The sequence below is a fragment of the Chiloscyllium punctatum genome, chromosome 17 (genome assembly GCF_047496795.1).
Source record: "Chiloscyllium punctatum isolate Juve2018m chromosome 17, sChiPun1.3, whole genome shotgun sequence".
In the NCBI taxonomy this organism is placed as follows: domain Eukaryota; kingdom Metazoa; phylum Chordata; class Chondrichthyes; order Orectolobiformes; family Hemiscylliidae; genus Chiloscyllium; species Chiloscyllium punctatum.
Window position 1 is genome coordinate 54081878 of NC_092755.1, and position 13564 is coordinate 54095441.

General features: G+C 39.6%; 1 long non-coding RNA gene across 2 annotated transcripts in view; it reads right to left on the bottom strand.

Moving 5' to 3' along the window:
* The window catches only part of LOC140487849 (uncharacterized), a 160195-nt gene that overhangs the window by 79553 nt on the left and 67078 nt on the right, over positions 1 to 13564 (bottom strand). The window lies entirely within an intron of this gene.

The following is a 13564-nucleotide window of genomic DNA, read 5'->3' on the forward strand; positions in this document are numbered from 1 at the left end:
ATGAAATCAGAGAGCACAGAGGATTGGGGCTCATGCAAACCAGTGAATACCTCTCAACGTGAGTTTAGAATACGCACAAGTGAAGCAGAAAGATGAATCGATGTAAACACCAATACCATTTCATTTTTAAGCTATATCTAATGTAGCCACAGAGCTACAGAATAACCAATGTTACAGTAGGAATTTTTTAACATAAATTTATCAGAATTGGTGAATGTCTGCAATTAATTCCTCGTGTCAATTTTAAATAAAGATCATGGGCACATTCTAGAGGTGGTCATGTTGGATAAAAATGTATACACTTTGAAGCAAAATGAGGGGTATGGAAAATCCCAAAGCATTAAATTCCCCTAGGACTTTTGGGCGCAATACAAAATAGCCTTGTACCAATTAGTGTTTCTCTTATATTTAACAACACCACAATTTTTTCCCTCAATATTTCTCACTCCCTCCCAACTCTCCTTCTCCATCACGAAATCCTTTCAGTTACAGCATGAATTCATCATAGGACTAAACCACAAGCTGTAAAACTCCTCCCCAATATAACACTTCCTTTCTCTATGCAATCTAAAATCTTGTAAAATCTAAGTGTGTCTTTCTTAATTATTATTCTGTGATTTACCAAATCAGAGACAAGGAATCCTGCTGGAAGTAATTCACCTCCTGACTGCCCAAAGCTTCTCCGTCATCTACAGGGCACAAGTCAGGAGTGTGATGTGTGCTGGAACATTCCCCACTTACCTGGATGAGTATAGCTCCAAGAACATTCAAGAAGTTTGACACCATCCAGGACAAAGCATCACACCCATTCCTCCGTCACTGACACTCAGTAGCAGCACCTACAAGACGCACAACAGAAATTCTCCAAGCCTCCTTACATAGCACCTTCCAACCTGAAAACCCATCCATCTGGAAGGACAAGGGCAGCAGATACATGGGAACACCACTACCACAAGTCCCATCTGAGCCACCCACTCTCCTGGCTTGGAAACATATTGCCACTCCTTCAATCTGAAACTCCCTCTCTAACAGGACTCTGCATCTACTTGCAGCAATGGACTGCAGCAGTTCAGAAAGTAACTTACAACCATCTTAAGGACGAGGGATGGGAAATAAATGTTGGCCTAGCCTGTTGATGCCCATGTCCCATGAATGAGTTAAAAAAATCTTCAGCTCCCTCCAATGGTTGATATTCTCCAACAGTAAGGGCGTTGTCTGTTTAACCAGACTGCTCTATTATAATACATAATATTAAGCACTAAAGTTCAATAATGACCTGGTTGCAAACACAAGCTGCAGGATGCAAATATATCCCATAAATTTTAAAAAGTTGAAACATATCAACTGATAAATTTAAGCATTTAATCTAACAGTGTTAATTCCCTAAGTGGAGTTACTAGAACTCTACCTACCAATGTATAAACAGAATGGAGGCCTCAGCAGGCATGAGTCAGCATGATTTTATAAATAGGTTGTCCTTCATAATTCTTTAAGGAGCTAACTAAATCAATGAATAAAGGGCATCCAGTGAACGTAATTTCTCTTAGATATTCAGACACATTCAGCAAACTGCTACGTGCAGTGGCTTCGCAATTCAAAGCAGAAGTTAATGATAAATGGAAAATCTGTCTGAGGAAACAACAGGATCACAGCGATATCTCAGGATCTCTAACTGGTCAAATTGTTCACTAACAATATATAGCAGGATACTTCCAATGATGTTACTGCAGACAATTTATAGCTCATAAACAAACAAATTTGTGTCGGCATTTATGTTCTACACAAGCCTCCTCACATCCCATTTCCTCACATCCCATTTCATATTAGCATGCAGTGCTCAAAATAATTTTTTCAAAGTCTGCTCTTGAGGTTTTTTGAGGGCAGTTTTTAAAAGAATTTTGGGGGCATTTTTGTTTGGCTTTTCAGCGCTTTACTCAATCTCACTAACTCCTTCATTAGGCGCAGCTAATTAAAGACAATACCTTTTATATTTGTATGATATATGGGGGATTTGAATTCATACAGAAACTGAATTAGAAGAATTCATTAGGAGCAGAAGTAGGCAATTTAGCCTTTCAGGTCTGTTCAACCAGTCAATAAGATCATGGCTAATTTGGTTATCTATCAAATATCTATCCAGCTCTAAGTCTAAAGACTCAACCTCACTTTTTGGGGAAGAGAATTCCAACTGTATACCATGCTTTAAGAGAAAAAGAAACTCCCCATCTCTGTCTTAGAAGGGAGAACTTCTCATTCTTAAACTATGTCCTCTAGTATAAGTCTCAGCCACAACAGGAAACAACCTCTCTATATTACCTATCCAGTCCCCTCAAGACCTTACACCTTTCAATAAGATCACATCTCATTCTTCTAAATTTCAACAAATATCGGCCCAATCTGTTCAATCTCTCCTACGCTATGTTCTTGATCGTTAGAATGACTGGAGTGAACTTACCTGAACTGCTCTAAAGCAATTTTATCATTTTCAAATAAGGAAACCAGAACTGTAGATTGTACTCGAGGTGTAGTCTCACCAACATTTTGTGCAGATAAAGTAGAACTTCCTTATTTTTACATTTCCTTTCCCCCACAACAAACGACACATCCCATTTGTCTACCTACTCACTTGATGTACATTCATACTAACTTTGAGTGATTCGTGTATCAGTTCATCCAAATCCCCTCTGTACTCCTTTCTGCATATCAATAGTACATTACTTTCCTATTATTCCTTTAAAAGTGAAGAAATCCACATTTACACTCCAAACTTGCAAATTTCCGTCCATCCACCTAACCAGAGTAACCTTCAGGGAACTAGATGGGGACAGACCAAGACCATTTGAACAATATGCAATTACGTGGCATTTTGTGTGGTGCAAACCATAGAAGCCTAGAAATTATAGTCAGCTGTGACATTATATCAAAGCTTCATCCCTTTATTTGCTATTACAGCAAGGATTAATAGAGAATTAAATAGCAGAAAGAAGGACTTCAAAGGGGCATATTTGATGATTGTTCTGAGAATATGGCTAATAGTGTTTTCTTGCCATTATCAATCAGTAAGTTATATTAAAAATTGCTCTGTCCACTACGAATAAGTTCAGCAACAATAACATATAGTATTACATTGCATACTCCATAGTTTATTCCATAACAATACAAATATAACATACATTATGTGTAGTTATTTGTGTATACTATATATAAACAAATTGTGCAGTGTGTACAACATAACATTTTGTAAGATGATGAACAGATTATTTCACATTTATTTCTCATCAAATTATTTGTTGATATTTTAATGTAGTTGCATGAGGTATTAAGCTACATAGAGATGATCTTCTGGCAATAGAGTTAAGTCATTTGAAATAGGCTCTGTCAGCCTACATGATGTCATCAGACAGGCTGGCAAACATCAGACAGGCATAATAATTAAATTCTGGAAATGGTTATACGAATCCATGTGGAGGCAGCTCGGAGATTACGTGAGAAAGGTTTAAACACTGTAACTACAACTTCATATAACAACAGAGGAAGTTGTACTCCATTAAACATTTGTAGGGTGAGTACCGAGGGGTGGATGGCAGGGATGTTATCAGAGATAGGTGGAACTGCACTGGAGAAGCAGCTGGTGAGAAAGGAGAAATTAAACATTTAATAAGGAGTAGGAGTAAATCATAGTCCCTTAAGTCTGCTCTGTCACTATGGCTGACCTTTGACTTGAATGCCAACTAATTCCTATCTCTCATATTCCTTCGAATTCAAAAACCTACCAATCCCAAAACTGGGGATACTCAATGACCTAGCACTGATAGTCCTCTGTGTAGAGAATTCCAAAGATTCACAATCCTCAGAGTGGAGAATTTTCTCATCATCTCAGTACTGAGTGGGCAAACATTTATCCTGAGACTTGTGAAATTCTCTGTTCCTTGCTACTTCCCTCTATCATCACCCAAGTCACTATACAGCTCTATGTTTATTACTTCTCAAAGGTGGAACCCAACTCATTTCTTGTTTAAAGTTCAAACAACAGCCCTAGTTATTAGACACTCCAGGAAGATGGTTCCGGCTTGGTTCAAGAGGAATAAAATCATCAAGTGCTGAAGAAACTTAGCAGGTCTGGCAGCATCTCTGAGGAGAGAAATAGAGTGAATGTTTCAAGTCCAGTATGACTTTTCTTCAGAATTCTTCAGTTCAAGAGGAGCCTATTCTGATGGAACAGTTGCTCCTTTTCACATTGAACCTATGCCAGTTTGCACCAGTCTAGCCATCCTGCATATTTTGATATCAGTTTGGACTCTTGCTCCTCAAAACATCTCAGTAGAACCTTAGTTTTTGTTATATTTATGTTGATGGTTCTGAAATGGACCATAATAACTCGATCTTTTCCCTAATTCCATGTTATCTTTCAGCTGTAAAAGATATCTGTAACCCTGATGTTGAACAAGCAACAAAGCTTTGGATACTCCCAATCCTGGTAGAATAGAATAATGTTTAGGGTGTAGGTATGCTCGCTGAGCTGTAGGTTTGATATCCAGACGTTTCATTACCTGGCTAGGTAACATCATCAGTGGCGACCTCCAAGTGAAGCGAAGCTGTTGTTTCCTGCTTTCTATTTATATCTTTCTCCTGGATGGGGTTCCTGGGGTTTGTGGTGATGTCATTTCCTGTTCGCTTTCTGAGGGGTTGATAGATGGTATCTAGATCTGTGTTTGTTTATGGCATTGTGGTTGGAGTGCCAGGCCTCTAGGAATTCTCTGGCATGTCTTTGCTTAGCCTGTCCCAGGATAGATGAGTTGTCCCAGTCGGAGGTCACCACTGATGATGTTACCTAGCCAGGTAATGAAACATCTGGATATCAAACCTACAGCTCAGCGAGCAAACCTACACCCTAAACCTCAACCTGAGCTACAAACCTTCACAAACCTTGCAAGAATAGAATAGTAGCTTTCACACTAATTATAATAGTTTTTACTACGAACACATTTTCTTTTACCTACATATTTCAATGGCCTTCTGAACCATGGTCAAATAGTTCACCTTTCCTGCAGTCTCTGTCCTCATTCTTAAAGGCAATAAGTGTCTTGTAACTGTGGAATTAGGTCGAAGGGAGGTGACAGTCTCCTGGACCAAAATGCCCAAATAACTCTGTTCCTCCATGATATACATGTCACAATTCACTGGGATAGCACTCTGTGAATCATGCCCTGCTATTCCTCAAGTCATCACAAAAGTTCAAGATCTTAATAAAGTACAAAAACTACCCAATTTATATGTTTTTGGAGCCCAGGTTGACAGAAAGAATGGACCAAGTTTCGGTACTTAACCAGTATTCCTATTTATAACAAACAAATAGATTCTAGATACAGATAAATAACCATGAACTGTTTAAATATAACTCTACTAGCTAAAACTCTAACACCATGCCAACAGACACCAAAAATGTATGGAAGGAAAAACTGAGAAGACAGTTCAATGGTCCCTGCCCACAGGATTCAGTGAAATAATCCTTTTGGCTTGTCTGGACATGCTGCTCCTTGATCTCTCTTCTCCTGGTATTTCACTTGCTTCCAGAAGACACATTGCAACTGACTCACAAATTGTAAAGACTCTGAATTATGGGTTTAAAGTCAGAACTTACAATGACTGTAACTTCTTCAAGCTTCTGGCAGTTTTTTTTCTGCAAGGAAAGGACAGTGTCACCCTTTCTGATGGTCCTTAGACATCTGACTACATTGTTCAAACCCACAAGGTATTCAACCACCTGGAAGTGAATCACATAGTTGTTATATTTATGTCGATGGTTCTAAAATGGATCCGACTGGATTCTTTCCTTCATTTCATATTTAATCAGCTACTTGTTGCCGGCCAAATCTCACTTTGTACACACATCCTTGGTGCGTATTCATCTGTAACTAAAATTTTCTCACTGGTTGAACAAATACCAGTGTGCACAGCATTTATAAAAGTGAATAGAAGAACTAGACTTGGATTGACAGCAACAGTGATTTTATGCTCAGTTCAGTGTGATGGCTGCTTACAGAGGTTTGTTAGAAAACCTGATGATCAAATGGACATGGCATCAGCCTGGATGGTTAAGCAAAGTTGCAAAAAAAACCATAAGAATTAGAATTAGAATTACTACAGTATGGAAACAGGCCCTTCAGCCCAACAAGTCCACACCGGCCCTCCGAAGAGTACCCCATCCAGTCCCATTCCCTATTACTCTACATTTCCCCTGACTAATGCACCTAACCTACACTTCCCTGAACACTATGAGCAATTTGGCTTGACCAGTTTACCTAACTTGCACACCTTTGGACTGTGGGAGGAAACCCATTCAGACACGGGGAGAATGTGCAAACTCCACACAGACAGTCACCTAAGGCTGGAATCGAACCTGGGTTTCTGGTGCTATGAGGCAGCAGTGCTAACCACTGTGCCACCATGCCGCCCCATAGCAGCAATGTAGAAGCAGTGACTAACAACATACCCTTGAATCTGTAAATTGGTTAAGCTCTAACGTATAATGGTTTTGCCCCAGATCTGAATATATGTACCAGAGGAAAATAGTGAAATGAATTATCAAAGCACTGCATTTGTACTGATGCATAGGATGCAGAATTTTGCATATCAGTTATTCTACATTTCCTCTTATCTGCAACTTGGGGCGGCACAGTGGCTCAGTGGTTAGCACTGTTGCCTCACAGCACCAGGAACCCGGGTTCAACTCTTGCCTCGGGTGATTGTCTGTGTGGAGTTTACACATTCTCCCTATGTCTGTATGGGTTTCCTCCTACAATCCAAAGATGTGCAGGTTAAGTGGTTTGGTCATGCTAAATTGCACATAGTGTTAGGTGCATTAGTCAGGGGTAAATATAGGGTGGGGGAATAGGTCTGGGTGGTTTACTTTTCGGAGGGTCAGTGTGGACATGTTGGGCCGAAGGGCCTGTCTCCATACTGTTGATAATCTAATTTAAAATCTCAAATTGTTATTCCATTACATATGATAATATGCACTTCCCTCTATTAGCTCAGTATTTTCCTTATTGCACATTAACTCCCTCTCCATCAAGTTGCATCTACTTGCTCAGTTTTACAAAATGACAAAACTAAAACATTATAAAGTCATCATGACTGAAGAATATAAAGAATAAGAAAAAAATGGTAGTCACTTTTCAGCAGTGAATCAACGTCATGAGTTAAATTGGCTTGTTCTTTATGCTGTCTTTGAATTAGTGTAATCAGTCAGTTCCTGATAAGGCACAACTAGCTTCCATTAGCGTCTTAGCTTTTCTAACATCTTTGTAATGAATCACTTATTCTTGTTTTCAATAATGACTTAAGATTTTCTAGGATGCTGAGTCAAGTAAGGTAGAATTTAATTGCCCATATCAGATACTTTTGACAATCAGACATAAGGCTGAATCATTCAGTATCTTACTTTATCATTACCTTTATCAGAATTACATTTCTGACACCACTTCAAGGCATATACTAGGAGCAAAGGGATGGAGCTCCTGTGCTGCAGTGGTAGTGCCCCTACCTCTGAACCAGGAGGCCCAGGTTTAAATTCACCTGCTTCAGATATGTGTTATAACATCTCTGAACTGGTTGATTAGAAAAATACAAACAACAAAGGGACTGCTTTTAATTCAGAATACATGACCACTTCATATATGTTAATTATCATTATATGCAGTCAATTTAGCACTCATTAAGTTATAGAAGTGATCTGTTAAATAACTAATTAACAGTTAAGAAGTCATAAAGTTGGGATTCAACACAAATTGTATGAAGAGTAAAGGCAATCATTTCTATGAACACCAAAGAATATTTACATAATTGAAGAATGTATAAACAACGAAGAAGACACATAAGGAAGTTAACTTTAACTACAGATAGATGAAGGGTTTGGTGTGCCTTATAGCAGTGTATTCAATAGTTGGAATGGAATGTATGTATAAATTGTGTGGTAGTCTGGGTGCACTGATCAGAAATGCAGATGCCTCAGTACATAATTTTATTGAATAAATAAATCAATCTTGTACACAGAAGAGCTTTCAAACACGTACAAGTAATGGACTTGAATAATGTAGAACATGAAATTGTAAATTATTCAGCAAGGTTAAACGTTTTAACTGTGCAGTTTGTCTGTGACCAAAACCCTGACAAGTTGCCAGATGCAAATATTATACATTACATATTTTGGAACAGGCATTGAAAAAATCAGGGACCATATTGCTGGGTTTGATTGCTTCTCAAGGCAGAAGAGTTGTAAACTGGCAAATTTTAAAAGCTGCTCAAGTGGAGCATCTGCTCATTAAATTATTAAAAATGGAGTTGGAATGGAAAAAGGCTGCAACCGTAAAATAGGCAATTTCACATACAGTTTCCTTTGACTTCAAAAGAAGATGGCAGAGCCCAGCATTTGAGTTCTAAAAATAAAGCATAAGAGTTTTCAATCATCTACAACTAGATGTATCAAGTGAATTAGCTACCTCTGTATCCTCTAGCAGTCATCACCATTATAGAAGTTAGTCTTTAGCCGATGCAGTTCACATTAAAAAATTATTGTAAGGATAAGCAAAGGCTATGGAGTCCCAAAAACATCTCTGAAATTGCCCAGGTATGTCCTTTCCACAAAATGCAAAACCAATCCTGCCAATTAATACACCTTCAATCTACACCCAATCATCAGGGAAGTGATGGAAGGTGTCTGTGACAGTGTGATTATGTAGCATTTACTCAACAAAAACTAATACTCAGTTTGGGTTCCAAGAGGACCATTTAGCTGTGCATTTAATTACAGTTTTGGTTCAAACATGGACAAAAGAACTGAACTCCAGAGGTGAGTATGGCATCAAGGAACCCTTGTAAAATGAAATTAGTAGGGGTCAGAGGGAAAACACATCATTTGCTAGAGTTTTACTTAGCATAAAGAGGATGATTATGGTTGTTGATTCATCTGAGCTCCAAGATATTGTTGTAGGTGCTCTGAACTTATCTTGTCCCTGATACCCACCTCATGTTCTTTCAACCTATTCCCACTAACCTGCTAGCTACCTAACACCTCTTTCCTGGTCCCCATCTTGGCCAACATTGTTAAATATTCTCTCTAAATCTGCCATCCTCACCTTTCTCCTCAAAAAATGAATCCTTAAGACTACCATCATTGTAAACTGCTGTTGCATCTCCAAATATTCACTTTAAAGTACCTGAATGCGTTGTTGCTTTCCAAATTCATTCATATTTTGCCCGGAACTCCTTGAACCCTCAAATGAGGATTTCTCCTGTGACACTGTACCAAAACAGTTTTGGTTGTAAAAAAAAAATCTTGTCTGACTGTAGCAAAGGTAAATTTTTCATCATCCTTCTTCAAATATCTGCAACCTTTGTCACAGTTGATTGCATTATCCTCTCCTAATGCCTCTCTACTATCATCAATGGATAGAACTGCGCTTCCATTCTTATCTATTCAATCAGAGCCAGAGAATCACTGACAGTGGTTTCTCTTTTTGCTTCTACACCATTACCTCTGGTATTCCATAAGTTCCATTCCGAGAGCCACTTCAATTCTCACTGATATGCTGCCCCTCAATAACATCATTTAAAAGGACATGCCCCAAGCTAACAGACATATTAGTCAAGTACCCAACAGAGGACATCAAATAGCAAATAAAATCAATCTAATCCCATGGAGTTCTCAGCAATCCTCCCAGATGTTAGTGACACTGTGGGTGCCACATCTCATTAAAACATCAGAAGGGCTTATAATTCTTCATTTTTGACGGTCGGCCCTTGAAGCTCCTTCAAAGCCAGTCTGTCATAGACTGCCTCAATAATTGCTCATGTTTTGGTGGTGTACATGTCTTTCCTGTGACTATGCTCCCATGGAGTTTTGGAAACTGCACTCCAGCACTAGCGTTCCCACTAATTTTCCATTTCTCTGCGTGGATCTCTGAGGTCGCTGACTCGCAGTAACTTCTGGAACCAAAATCAATTTTGCAAACGGCTTTGGCACACCATTCTCCGTATGCGGATCCTCAGAGCAGCTGCTTGCACACGAACATTTAGAGGGACGTAGTTCAACAACTACTCACAAGAATAATTCATTCCTTGCACAAACAGTTCATTTTAACAAGCCAGTACTAATCTGGATTTTTCCTGAACTCCAACTTTGCTCAGAGCTCCCCCAGGATAGTTAGGAATGGGCAATAAATATTGGCCTAGCCAGAGATACGGATATCACATGAACAAATAAAAAAGTAGCAAAAAGCCAATATTGTTGGTCTCCTGTACTGAATTAATTGTGCTCCAACTCCTTTCAAGGCCTTCACGACTCTTAGGGCATCCCTCAGAACCATTCAACTGCTCTTGCAGTTAACAGCATTCCAACTACACTCAACCTGTTAGTTCAGTTGCCATAATGGTAATTGTATACAGACTTCATTTGAGCCTTTCACAACTCCAACAGCTTTGTTGAGCCCTCTCTACACAAACCTATTCAGACACTGCTTCCCATGGTCCCAGTTAAACAGAACCTGTGTAGTTTAGCTACCTTATTATTAGGGGAGAAAGTGAGGACTGCAGATGCTGGAGATCAGAGCTGAAAATGTGTTGCTGGAAAAGCGCAGTAGGTCAGGCAGCATCCAAGGAGCAGGAGATTCGACGTTTCGGGCATAAGCCCTTCTTCATTTCTGAAGAAGGGCTTATGCCCGAAACGTCGGTTCTCCTGTTCCTTGGATGCTGCCTGACCTGCTGCGCTTTTCCAGCAACACATTTTCAGCTACCTTATTATTAATCATGCACATGCTTCTACCAAAACCTTCATAGCTCCCTATGGTTTCCCTGAGCCCTCACTAGACAGAGATATTCATCTACTATACTAATACTTAAATTTGGGACCATTGAAGGGTTACTGGAAGAGTTCAAAGCTGACAGCCAGAGGAGGCAGTGCATGTGGAAGAGAGAGAGAAGCAGACTCCATGTTAGCTGTGGAGTATAGCGGGTGAATATCTCTGTCTAGTGAGAAACCTTGTAACAGGTCCTGTTTCTATTACCAGGTGGAATCGAATGTAACTACTATTTTGGAACAGTCAAATGTAACAACCTTGGAACTGTCCGTATCCATGAAAGTTACAATGTTCAGTGAGTGCTGGCTTCTGCAACACAAATAGCATTTAACTAAAAAAAACAGGAATTCGTCATAACTGTTGCAAAATTATCTGACTGCTTATCCAACATTCGGTAGCTGATCAGTAGAAATTTCCTCCAATTAAGTATTGGGAAAAGCTGAAACCAATGTTTTTACTCCCTATTCCATACTTCACTAGTTACCGACTCCATCCCGCTCCCTGGCAATAACCTGAACTAAGCCAGTGTATTCCAGTTTTGGTGCCTCATTTAAAAAAAATCTTTCATTGGGTGTGAACATTACAGGCTGAACTAGCATTTATTGTCCATCCCTACCTGAGGTGGTGGTGTGTTGCCTTCTTTTACTGCCATGTGCTATAGATACACCAATAATGCTGTTATGGTGGAAATTCCAGGATTTGGACTCACTGATACTGAAAGCATAGCAAACTAGTTCTAAGTCATGCTGGTGAGTGGCTTAGAGCTGAATTTACAGGCTGTGGTGTTCCCATATAGCTGAAGCCCTTGTCCTTCTAGATAGTAGTCATCGTAGGCTTAGAAGGTGTTATCAAAAGAGACTTGGTGACTTCTGATCCCAAAATAAACTCCTGACCTCATACTTACATTTTCATTTAGTGCATTTATTTCCCCCTCTGACATTAACCGACTTTACCCTATTTCAGCTCATCTATTTTAGAAACTTGCATTCATACCTTTCTTGACTTCCAGATGTGACTATTCCCAAACATTCTTGGCTGGCCTCTTACATTTTATTTTCATTGTAAACTTGAAGTTATCTAAAACTCTGCTGTGCTCATCCTAACTCACATACAGCTCTGTTCCCCTTTCACTGCTGTACCCACTGACCTATACTGGTTTGCTCTGATTATAAAATTCGCATTCCTGTTTGCAAATAGACTCACCCTCCCCATCTCTGCAATCTCATCCAGTTCCTCAACAGTCTGAGAAAGCTGTGCTTCTCCATCTCCGGTCTCTTGAACAGCCTTTTTTTAAAATTTATTCACTTGTGGAACATGGGTGTTGCTGGCTCATCAGCAACTTATTGCCCATCCCTAGTTGCCCTTAAGAAGGTGTGGTGAGCTGCCTTCATGAACTGCTGCAGTCCATGTGATGCGGGTGGATCCATAATACCCTTAGGGAAGGATTTTAATTACTCCCAAAGCTGTATCAATATCTTCAGGTCCTGTCTTCCTTACTTTCCTCTATTAGGACATTCTAAAACCTATTTCTACAACCAGAATTTTGGTCATCTACCCTATGTGGTTCAGTTCATATTTTGACTGCAATGCTTCTGTGGAGTGTCTAGAGGTATATTCATTATGTTGCCGATTATAGAAACAGACTGACATATTCATTCAAATTTTTTGTTTGCTGTTGCTGCCTTCCTTTTAATTACATGATCAGAAGTGGGAATGTTCACTAATGATTGCAAGGTATTAAATGTGATGTGCAATTCTGCAAACATTGAATCAGTCTGTATGCTAATGCAATACAACATGAATGACATTCAGGCTTGGAGTTTAAATGGTACGTAATGTTTACGCAACACAAGTACCAGGCAAGAACCATCTCCAACAAATGAGAGTCTAACTGCCTCCTATGGACTGGTGCTATCACTGCTGCATTCCTCAGTATCAAATCCTGCTGGTCACCATTGACCAAAACTACTGGCACAGCTCATCTGAACATCCCTGGAATAGAATGGGTACTGTCCTTGTGTGCAAAGTGACTTGTTAGAAACTTTGGAATGGAAGTTGCAGATGCACTTTAAATTGCATCACTGACAAGCAGAACCATTCTAAGTGGATCAGAATGTATAATAGGGGTACAGTGAGGCTGGTACATGTCTGATGCCAACGTCCATGGAATGGGCTGGGGGTGTGTGGTTTGCATATAGTCGTTGCTCAAGGAGTGTGCCTTGAGATATTGGTGATAGTTGTCCAAGATGGAGGTCTGGTGGAGTAAAGTGTGAGCTGCAGTGACCAGGTACACACACTTTCAGAACTGTCACTGTCTAGTTTCTATTAAGGCAGGTGGGAGAATAGGAAACTGCACATCAATGAGGTGACAGTAGAAAATAATACAATGCTAACGCATGCAAATGGATGCAGGTAGGCCTCTCGCTGCTCACTAGCGAGACTCTCATCTTGCCTTTCAAAACCTGGTTGCAGAATGAGGCTTTACTTTCTCAACACTGAGAATTTCAGTTTTCTGACCTTGCCACATTATCTCAATGCACTCTCCATTGCCCATGCCATTCAGGAGCTGGAACAATTTCACCCATTATGTTGGGATTTGGTTTCATTTATAACATCAGTCACATTGCCCAATCAAGTTAACTTGTTAATTATGCCTGTGGCCATTCAAGAAGTCTCTTAAACTCAAACTTCTTTTTTGTTACAAAGGC